Raw genomic sequence first — 12,035 nt, 5'->3', positions numbered from 1 at the left:
GGTCTTGCCTGGGGAGAGCAGGGTAGTAAGTTGAAATAATAAGTACATAAAAAAACGTTTTGATGTTCAGCACCTTGGAGACCCTATTTGGGTGGAAGGCGGAAGTTAACTACACATACAGCTCTGGCAAACAATTTATGTTTATTATATTGTACTTGAATACAATATATAATTAATGTTTATTATATTGTACTCCTCCCATATTGTCCAACCCAGCAGTTTAGATCCTCTTCTCAAGCCATGCTCTCTGTACAGAAGTGAGGAGTCTGCTGACGAGAGGCAGGGCTTTTTCAGTGGTCGCACCTTGCCTCGGGTATGCCCTCTGGCTTAGGCTTACCTGATGCCTACATTTCTTTCGTTTAGGCAGCAGGCCAAACAATTTCATTTTACTCTCTTAACTAATGAGTGTCATCTTTGCAAACTGTTTTGGGGTCCGCTCCTATCCTGTGGATTGTTTTATGAATATGATTTAATGCTCACTGTTTGTTTTATTCTGTCTCTATGCTCTGGCCTGTTTGGTTTTGTTGTATTGTTTTGGTGGTGATTTAGCTCAAATAAGCCTCTGGAAAGCTAATATCTAAATTTCTTAAATAAATAAATATTACACACGACTCCTCCTGCTTAGATAACCAGGGCCCTTATTATTACTTTCAGCGAGTTCTGTGGCTCATTTAATTTAAATAGTAATAAACTAGAACATCTTTTGTATTGTCCTGTTGTATTTTCAAGGGAGATTATAGAAACTAAAAGTATAAAATGGGATAACAGTTTAACAGGAATGTTAAATAAAACCATCAACATGAACGATGGGATAGATATAATCATTAGAGTGACAAAAAGTAGTCCTTTAAATTAACCTCTACACTGAGCTGCACTTCTTTTATTTTTGCATGTGAAAGTAATTGGTTACCAGACTTTCTCTTGATTTCTCTATCATTTTGCTTGCCCTTATCCTTCGAACCGGTTGAACTGCTGCCGCCTCCACATGAACAATGCTCATCCCCATCATGAATGCCCCATCATGGCATTCTAAGTAGTGAGATCTACAAGCTGATTACAGTGTGCATCATCCACCAAGTCACATGCACATGACGTCACCATGCTTCCTAGTGTTGCTGGCCAGAGGACAGTTTCTTCACTTGGAAAGGTGCGCATAGTAACTTCCAGGTCTGACTGATTCCATGTGAAGGGCCAGTGGGTTATTTTTTGTTGACAATCTTGGGGAACTGGATTTTTCAATATCTGTAAAGTAGCTGTGTGTGCAAGTTATTAATCTGTGAATTTTCCACATCACTCTGATGTTATACATTAAATTGAGCTAGAGTCAGAGCATGAAAAATGGGTTCAGAATGTGGGAGCAGGTATAGTGACTGAAATATCTAACGAAGCATTGAGGCCCAGAAATTATATGTGTTTTTGCTATAATTCAGAGAGCATCCAGATGGATTCTCAGCATCCAGAGGAGACTTCCCCCCCTAATAATAGCATCCCTGATGCTGTGCCAAACTCTTTTGAAGCTATCAAAAAATACTTGAAGGTAATAAGAGCGAGGGACTTCTCCTAGCTGTACCTGCATGTTATTTTATTCAACTAATACTTCTGATCCCTCAGTTGGCATTGATTGAAAAACTGGCAAAACCTATTTACCAGAGGTGAAGGCGAGGAAGAATGTAAACAGTAGATGCAGCCATCTTTTTTCAAAATGCCTTCACATGTCTGGAGAAGGGGGAAAAATACGCTTTTATCATCTCCCTCCAGCCTGAGTCTGAAAAACTGTTTACTGTGTGACAGGTATGGCTGCGTTTTTAGAAACACCGGTCTGAAAAACTGTGTGATGCACAGAACCAGTCATGTGGTTCTTAGGATTGTGACTGTTATTACACATTACTGCTTTCCATTGTCTAGTATTTAGATATTTTTTTCAGAGAGAAAAATCAGAGCCATCTTTATTGGCATTTTGCCAATGTGTATGTAGTCGTAAATTCTTTGATGAAACATGATCTAGGACAACTGGGTTCTGTGTGTTAAAAATCAGATCATGTACAGTATTATGAAAGCTAGGCGAGGAGGAGAATATCCTATGGCTACCAGTGAGTTATGGGTCAATTTCAATTATCTAAGAAATCCTACAGAGCTTGCCCTCTGCTTCCCTTGAGTTATGGCTCCTTTGTGCATTTGCAGTTCAGAGAATGAATCACAGCTGCCCATGAGATATATTTTATTTGTTTTGTTTCTTCTATAAGAATATTGCTGTAATAACTGGAAGGCAGAGACAAAGTCCTCACACTGAGAATGTTGGTAGGTATGGCTGTTGTGGATGAAGGAGGTCATTCCAAATGGGATTTAAGCAATTATTGCGTCTTTTTTGCATCAGGAGCATGTGAAATCTTTGAAGGGGTGGAGGAAGTGAATGTGTGGACTAGTGTAGTACTATGATCATATTATCCTGGATCCTGGATCACAACCCAGAGAGCTGTGAGTAGAAGATAAAACACCACAGAAGTTGTGCATACCTATTGCACAACTTACTGCTGCTTCTCATGATAGGGTGGGAAAGGAGCTGAAAGACACCAGATTCCACAGAGCTGAAGATGTTAGAAGGAGTAGGACTTCTTGGTCCCTTTTCACATTATTTTTGCAGTGTGAGAATTGTTGCAGTGCAGCTTTTTTATGTGCTTCTGTGAGAAGCTCGTGCTACATAAGAGTGGATTCTTCCCTACACCAGTGTCATCCCTTCATCCCTACACAAAATAAACACCTTGAAGTTTGAAAACTTGTTGATCTAACTTCAGCATACACTATTGTGGACCACATGCAGTGGGCCTAACAAAGCAGAGGTGGGGCTATGAAAGGAAAAAATGCAAACTGTAGGGTCAAAGGGCCATGAAATGCAGAAAATACAGGTTGAGACATAATTATGCATAGGGGTGTGCTTCAGTGGTAGAGCATCTGCTTGGCATGCAGAAAGTCTCAGTTTCAATCCCGGCATCTCCAGTTAGAAGGATCTGGCAGTAGGTGGTGTGAAAGACCTCTGCCCAAGACCTTGGAGAGCCACTGCCAGTCTGAGTAGACAGTATTGACTTGGATGGCAACTTCAAGTGTATTCATGCATTTATGTGTGTGCATAAAATTCAAATGTATTTAAGAAAAGTACCGAGACCTTTTATAATAGCAATTATTCCCTATTTTTGCTAGCAACTGCGATGGCTGACAAATCTGAGGTCCTTTGTTAAGTTATTGAGCAATGTTGTCAAATTTCTTAGTGAATACTAATTCTAATTCAACAGTTTCACAATGGACTCTGAAGCTGCTTTGCTATGAATGGTCAGCAATAGCATGTCCTGGGAAGTTGAAATATTCTCCTGCTAGTTTCTGAATACATAAAACATTCCCTACAAATCTAAAACTAGCATCTCAGAGGGAAAGGTAGCCCTTTTTCTTGTGTATCACATGCAGGGACTTTATTTGGAGGAGTGTTAAAAAATGTGACTACTTACCTACAGTCTGAAGGGGATTACTGTCTACATCAGGGGTCCACAAACATTTTGAGCCTCCAGACACATTCGGAATTCTGACATGACATGATGGGCACATCTGCAAAATGGCTGCCACAAGAGGCTGAGCCAGCCACAAAATGATTGCCACAGCTTAACTTCAGTAACACCGTGTAGATCCTTGTGCTATGGTGGCAGCTGCTGCCAAAACATTTTTTAAAAATCTGCACAGCCAAACAAATTTTCAATAGCCAATCAGAAGCCTTGGTGGGTAAAAGCCCTACCTGGCCCCACCCACTTCCTAAAAACACTTGGCAGGTGCCAGAAAAGGTATAGGTTGGCAACCATGGTGCCCACATGCATCATGTTGGAGACCCCTGGTCTACATTACTTCCACCAGTTTTACCACCTGAATCTGTGTAATGTCTAGAACGAATTCGTTTTGGTTTCTCTCTTGAAAACCTCAACTTTTCAGCAAGCATAACTCATGCTGGTATACCATGTAAATAAAGCTGTAATGCATTAGAGGAAACTCCAACACATGGTGGAATTAAGAAACAACTGCAAACATAGGCACTGATCTTTGGATGATTATGAAGGAAAGGTATAATACCTTTCACATTTTTTGAAATAAAAAATGTACAAAACTTGAACATTCACAATAATTTTAATGTGTTTTCCTGAGCCCCCCTTCCTGCCTCCCCCCAACCCCTGGAATAGGAAAACGTCAGAGCAGCTTTGTGAAGCAATGCAAGATACTGGTGTTGAAAGAAGAAGAAAAAAACTCTTTGTGTTCATAGGATTCCTTACAAATGCATGAAGGGATTCTCTCGAATGCAGCTCTTTAATAGAATTCTAGAAAAGAATACAGACTCCTGGCTTGCCTTTTATTGCAAATATGCACTTAGATAGTGACATCAGATATAAGTAAACCTATTTATTTACTGCAAATCTTTGCTACAGGAAATGTTTAATAAGCAGAATATTGAATAATCTTGCACAGAGGGATTAACAGCATCTGCTGACAGATACGCAAGCTGGTCTGTTAGAAAAGCTTTGCTGCGCTGTGATGTTCTCATGATAGGGATGAGTGGATTCTTGCAACTCTCTGCCCTTTAGGGTTTATTCCAAGAATTTGATCCAAAGATCAATGGAGCCAGACTCCCAGTAGCAGATGGGGAATAGTTCCCCCTCCTCTCTTTTTAAGCCTATTTTATCCTGACCAGACACTGGAGAAAGAATTTTTCCAAGTGTCATATGGAACACATTTCTGCAATTTTGCAATTTCAGGATCTTGAAATACCCCTAAGATGCCCCAGTATCCAGAGAACTTTGCTACAATTATCAGACGGTGGTAAATGTGCTCCATAGACATATGGGAATATTTTATTTTTGTCCCATAGGAGTGCACTTGTGCAAACACCTTGGTGAATATGTTCTCATTAATTCCTTAAGGCTCCTAGAACATCAGAGTGCAAAATAACTCTCCAAAACCCCTTTAACATTTAGGAATAGACATTTTCTAAGTTTAGTGGGAGATTTAAGTTCATCTATAAAGTGCCAGAGCCAGCATGGTATAGTGGTTAAGAGCGGCGGACTCTAAACTGGAGAATCTGGTTCGATTCCCCACTCCTCCACACGAGTGGTGGACGCTAATATGGTGAACCGGATTGGTTTCCTCACTCTTCCACAGCTGGGTGATCTTGGGCTAGTCACAGCTCTCTCAGCCCCACCTACCTCACAGGGTGTCTGCTGTGGGGAGGGGAAGGTGATTATAAGCTGGTTTGATTCTCCTTTAAGGGAGGGGCTGTGGCTCAGTGGTAGAGCATCTGCTTGGCATGCAGAAGGTCCCAGGTTCAATCCCCGGCATCTCCAGTTAAAGGGACTAGGCAAGTAGGTGATGGGAAAGACCTCAGCCTGAAACCCTGGAGAGCCACTGCCGGTCTGGGTAGACAATACTGACTTTGATGGACCAAGGGTCTGATTCAGTATAAGGCAGCTTCATGTGTTCATGTGTAAGTGTTAGAGAAAGTCAGCATATAAAAACCAACTCTTCTCCTCCTTCTCAGAGGCAGCAGAGCCTACCCCCCACACCCAGAAAATGTTGGATGATCTGGCGGGCTCCTGGACTCCAAGGAGGCTTGGCTTATATGGGGGCCAATTTCTGCTTTGCCACCAGGGGGAATATAGACAAGTCCATGCACTGAACTCTGTGTGTTGACTGAACAATGAGGGAGAATGGGCATGAGCTTGCGCTGCCCCTGGCCTCTATGAGATTGCCTCTGCACCCAGGTGCTGTGATCAAGAGCTGGCAGGGTCTACGTGTACTCTTCCTCCCTGGGATCAGCAATGTTCAGAAAGCAGCATTCCCAATCTCAGTGTATGAGCGGACACTGCCTCTGTGTGAAAACGCCATGCTCATTTGCTGGTGATCAGAGCACATATGCCTGCTTTTCCTCTCCAAGTGTTCAGTCAGTGCTTGAGGAGAATGTGTGCCCTGGGCTAGAGAGGGGTCTGCTTTTACATTATCTGTATGGGTTACGAAAGACTAATTATCCTTACAAAGGACTTGTGGACCCTTGAGAGCACTCTCATGTATCATCAGGGGCCCTGGACCCCAGTTTGAGAAACGTTCTAGATCTAAATTTGTTAATTGCTAGTTGGAATCCTCAATTTAAATATTGCAAAAATCTTTGCCAAACTGTTCCAGGCACCTTGCCTCTTTTTTTAAAAAAGGAGACGATCCCTGAGGGGTATGGTAAAGGATACTTGTCAAGCAGTATCAGATTTGAAAGACACCCCTGCGGTGCTGACGGATTCTAGTTTTTTAGCAGTTCAGTCCATCAAGGAAAAGATGACTGCTTTTGAAATCCAGACTTAAAAGACACATACATTACCTGTTTGAGGAACTGAGTGACTTGCAACCTTGGAAGTGGCATGAATATTCTTCCTTACCCACATAAAATGTATCTCTGCCCAATATTAGCCAGGTTCCATCACGTTTTGCCCTTGCTCTCTGCTGTTGATTGTACAACTGTAGTTCATTCTTGTTCTTAAATGCATACTCCCAAACTGTGTCACTTCCTTCTTATTCTTATATGACAAGATTTTTTTTCTAATTTGGACCCTTGTTAAGCTCTGTGTTGCACAGGAAGCACGAATGTGTACAACGCCTCCCTGATGAGAGGCGTTGTTTTTTTGTGTTTTGGAAAACAGCATACATTTTTGGGATAATTGACACATGCAATATTTACTTTCTTACAAAACCTAAACATCTTTTACTGAATGCACAACATAATATGCATCATTTATGACTCATCTGGCATATATGGAATTTAAAATAATAAATGTCTTGCTTTTCTCTAAGGAAAATCTCAAGTACACCCAATACTCGAGAAAGAGTTGCAAACTGAGATAGAGCCAGTGTGGTATAGTGGTTAGAGTGTCAGACTAGGATCTGGGAGACCCAGGTTTGAATCCCTACATTGCCATAAAAGCTTGCTGGGTGACATTGGGCCAGACATACACTCCAAGCCTAATCTACTTCACATGGTTGCTGAGAGGATCAAATGGAGGAGAGTAGAAAGATGTAAACCACTTTGAGTCCCTGTTGGGGAGAAAGTAGGCTATAAATGAAGTAAATAAATAGCACTGCTGCATCCTACCTGCTACCTTAGCACATGTATCTTAATTTTTATCATCTGAGAGGTAGGGAAAAAAATTGAAGGTGTTATTTGGAGAAATGCTCTCATATAATTACAATAGATAGAACTACCAGCATATTTGGATATCAAGTTAAACTTTAGAACATACTAATTGTTGCCAAAATGATTTACATTTCATCAAAAACATATGCTTGAAAATGTTGTATATGTCTATAGTATACAGAGGAATTATAATTATCTAATGCTGTAAATTGTCTTACATAAAATTACGTATTCATTCCACTCATTTCAAAATTCATGAGTTTTTTTTAGAGTTCTCCCCAATTTTTTCCCATTAGTAAATTTGAAAAAAGTCCTCAGACGTTTTCGTTTATACATTAACTGACTGAGAAAAAAACTTTTCTTTGAAAAGAGATATTTCATAGGGGTTTTTCCCCTCAGTATGCCCCCAAATTTCCCAGTGTTTCTGTTGGGAAAAACCGGGGGGTGGGGAATCCTCAGAAAATATGGGGAAAGTGTTTTTCCTGAAATTCCATCCCCCCTTGCCTTCACATCTCTAATTTTGCCCTCCCCCCCATCTCTCTGCCCTGATATTCCAGTATATCTCTGCCTGTAATAGTTTCCAACTCCATCACTGGGATTTCAACTAGAAGGAATGTTTTGTAAAAAGTCTGCAGGAAATTAGAAGACTGTGATGCATGTAAATCTCTCTTTCATTGTTTTGTCACATACTGGTTGGAATGTAGATTTGATAAGAAAACAACTGTTATGGTTAGGCCTTACCCAGATTTTCAGCTTTGGAGTTTCATCTGCCTATTATTTGAACAGCCTGAAGAAGAATTGCTCCTTCCAAAACAAACAAAATCTGCAATTGACTTCCTAGCCTTGTAGAATGAATGGCTCACATCCCATTGACTTCACTTTTGCCAGAATTTCACTATAAGCCTGAAACACTTGACTGTTTAACCATTACAGATGAAATATGGGAACCTTGCAAGACCTATTATGAAAAGAATTTTTCTAAATCACAGTTAATTTGTGTTCCATTCAAGCAGCTGTATATTCTGTTATGTTTTCTTCAAAGGTATTCATGCTATACATGAAACTGCTTTATACCAAGTTGGTCTGTCTAGCTCAGTAGTATCTATTGTGATGGGCTGCAGTTTTTCAGGGTCTCAGAGAAAGGTATTTCCCAGAATTTTCTCCCTGAAATCCTATAACGCATATGCCCGAGAGGTACTTTACCATTGATCCGCAGGCTCTACCAACTGTCACACTTCTGATTGGCTCCTCACTTTGAAATAATGTGAAGAAATTTGAAATTCATTTCTCTTGTCTCAGAATCACAAAGTTTGAAGGAGCCCAAAGGAATCAAATATAATCCTTTGATTTCTTCCTCAGTGTTCCTTGATAGGAAGTATATTCCTTGTAAGGCCCTATGTAGGGATTTAACCTTGTTTGAAAGATCCTGGTATACTATGATAGGTCAAATATATGTTTGGAATGTGAAAATCTCAATTGAACAATTTTCAGGGAAAGGGGTAGGAAAAGCTGCCTCCATAATCATTTTCTCCCTGACTCTGAAATTGGTAATTGGAGCTGATGTTGTATGCCATCTGTTTGGCAAGGATGTTACATAACAAGCAAGAGTTGTTACATGAGAGAAGATTTAAGTACTTCTGTAATTAATGTGTCTGTTATATTTAATTCCTTTAACATCATAGAGATGCTTTTTTATGTAGGATATTTCTGTGCCGCCTCTTCAGAGTCCTTTCATGTTCCATTGGAAGCAGGACATGAAATAGCTGTTAAAGGATGGAAATCCCCCTCAGTTTTGGGCACCAAAGGACCCCCACCAAAAAAGTTCTGCAACTTTTAATTTTGTTGCAGCTCATTCCTGAGCCCTGCAGAGGCCAGGGATGGCGATGCCGAGGCGCTGCTGTGGCACCTCCAAAAAGGATTTGTGGCCGCTGCAGGGGGGAAAAAACCTTTAAAAAAATAACAATGCCAGAATGGGGAAAATAGCCCCACTGAAAACAGCCATGCTGCCTTAACAAAAGCATTGCTGTTTCTGAAGGGGGCGTTCCCAGGCTAAAAGGGGTTAGGAGTCTGCATACTGGCAGCCCCGTCCTCTGGAACGCCCTGGGAATGCCTCCCAGGGCGTCGGCAATTGAGCACTTATGCTGGCAGGGCGCCGGCGGAAGGCCAACCCGGTGTCCAAGGGCCAAATTGCCACCACAGTCCTGGGGGGGCCACAAGTGGCACTACGGTAGCATCCATGCCAGTTTGCATGGCATAAGCAGCACAAACGCCGGCGTAGGGGGCTGGTTGCATGGAGCTGTCAATACTGAACAAGACCATTGGCCTGTCATGGCTGGTATTGTCAATCCGGGCTGTCATCTGCTCTGCAGGGCTTCAGGTGGAGGTATTTCACATTTCCTAATACATGATCCTTTTATCTTGAGATGCTGGGGATTGAAACTGCAACCTTCTGCATACAAGGCAGATCCCCTACAATGGAACCACAGTCCCACCATGTAGCCACAGCCTCACCTTCTGATTGGGTCTCAGATGTTGAAATGAGTTTGCAGAATGATGACCGTGAATGTCACTTCAGTTATCATGCCAAACCATAGTTGGTACCAACAACACTTTGCAAACCTGTTTCAGAACCATGGTTTCTAAATTTCCTTATGCGTGATTTGTTGCAGTGTCTGAACTGAGCCATGGAATGTCCTGCGTTGGGCAGGGGGGTTGGACTAGATGACCCTGGTGATCCCTTCCAACTCTATGATTCGATGAATATACATAGTGGCTGTGGCATCAGTGCTGAAAGTCATTCTGAATTGCAAGGAGCTCTTTTTCTCAAGATCTAAACCAGGTGATTAATTTACCAGAATTAGGGGGAACCCTGCAGTACTAATGGGTCGCGTAAGTTTATTCAGTGTTTTTTTTTACTTAGAAAAGATTCTCTCTAGCAAGATCTCTCCTTTTTCTCCTTTGTGCAATTAGAATGCTGCATGAGCAGCACTGCACATTCTTTTATTCTTTGACCCAAATTTCTCTAGAGAACGCATTTTTAGAGAGAGTGAGCCTCAGCTGGTGTGAAGCAAGGTAATTTGATGTGATGAAGTTGAGCTGGTTTTTTTTTTAAACCAGGGTAAGGAGCCAGCCTGTACTAAAAGTTATGTAGTCATCATACCTTTTATTTAATGGGTTGCATGGTATCCAGATAACACTATCAAACCAGGGTTACCATATGGTGATAAAGGAATTCTGCCAATGGAACGGAACGATTGGAAAATAACTTCAGGGCATCAGCAACACGGCAAGGGCTGACTCATCAGTTCCACAGCCCATATTGTAAATGGAAACTAATCACAGTTTTGCACATGTTTGGCTTTCAGATGTGTACATTATTGCTATCTCAGGGAAAGGGGAAAAGCATTGTATCTTCTTTTATTTGCTATTTGGCAGTGTGGCATTTTCATCAAAGGTGTTATTGCTACCAGTTGAGCTTTGGTCTTTTTCATGAGTGCATTCCAGACTTTCCCAGGCTCTCTGCATATGAAGATTTGTATTTGGTTGTGTGTCGAATACCAATGTGGAGGCAGATGCTTTGGCTTTCAAAGCAGAAATGACAGGTCTTTGAAATAATTTCTAACATGTATTCTGAAGGTAGGACCCTCTTGTCGGACTAAGATTTAGGGAGCATTTGTGTCCAAGTTCTACTGCACATGCACTTCTTTGTACTGAGGCATTTAATTATTGCTCCAAAGATTTGTATGCCAGAGTCCTGCTGGAAGGAGCTTACAATGGGAAAACAATAATGTAAAAAAATAAAAAACAACAACATAAGACTTACCAATATAAAACAAGTCACTAAAGAATAAGGCAGGGCATAAAACAGAATAAAATAACATTCAGCAGTTACCCTAGGCAGGCAGTCTCCACTTAAGTTGGAGGAATTAGCTGGGGAGACAGAGCGAGGGGAGGTAACTGGGATCTGTAACATTTGTATACCAGGATCGTCCTGGGTGAGAACTCTTAAATGAACAGGTGGTTTTTTTAAAGAATAAAAATAAAAAATATATTTCAAGCAATGAGCATACACACGCAAGGCTGACTAAGAGCTGACTAAGAGAGAAGGGAGGAGGTTTGGATAGTGTTTCAGGGTAGGATGATAGTTACCAGTCCTGAAGGGATGACCATGAGAACAGCGCCGAGGAGGAAAACAACAAGCATTTCCGGAAGCAAAGAAGAAAGCCCACATGCAAGTGGGGGAGAGTGCATGGATCCAGGACACACACACGCTATTTTGGCCAAAGGACCAGTTTATATACCGTGAAATGGGTCCTGAGGCAGTATGAGGCATTCTGGCGGGAAAGTAAAAAAACAAAGAATTGGTTGATTTTCCAAGTTTCCAACAAAAGGGTCGGAGACACTTGATGAGTCATTATTTGTTTGTTTGCTTGTTTATTTCATTTTATACCCCATCCTCCCCCGGCCAAAGCTGCTGACTTATGGCAACCCAGAGGGGTTTTAAAGGCAAGAGACTAACAGAGGTGGTTTGTCATTGCTTGCCTCTGCATAGCAACCCTGGTATTCCTTGGCGGCCTCCCATCCAAGCTCTAACCAGGGCCGACCCTGTGTAGCTTCTGAGATCTGATGATTTCAGGCTAGCCTGAGCCGTCCAGGTAAGGGTTATAGATAATTAGGAATATCACAATAATTATTTTAGTAAAGTGATTTAGTGCCCTTTTTTACAATCTGAATAGTTCTCTTACTTTCTTTTATAAACTTATTTTGTACGTCTATAGGATGCAAGCACCTATTCCCAGCTCCCTTTTTTACTAAGATAGACATACCTAGCTAT

At 41.4% G+C, this 12,035-nt stretch overlaps 1 protein-coding gene across 1 annotated transcript in view; it reads left to right on the top strand.

The window, feature by feature from the left end:
• Positions 1–12,035, top strand: part of HHAT (hedgehog acyltransferase) — a 155,540-nt gene that overhangs the window by 66,962 nt on the left and 76,543 nt on the right. The gene's annotated exons all lie outside the window — the stretch shown is intronic.

Source organism: Euleptes europaea, chromosome 7 (assembly GCF_029931775.1).
Source record: "Euleptes europaea isolate rEulEur1 chromosome 7, rEulEur1.hap1, whole genome shotgun sequence".
NCBI classification, from domain to species: Eukaryota; Metazoa; Chordata; class Lepidosauria; order Squamata; family Sphaerodactylidae; genus Euleptes; species Euleptes europaea.
The sequence above is the reverse complement of the archived record's forward strand: the minus strand, read 5'-3'. Positions and strand labels throughout refer to the sequence as shown.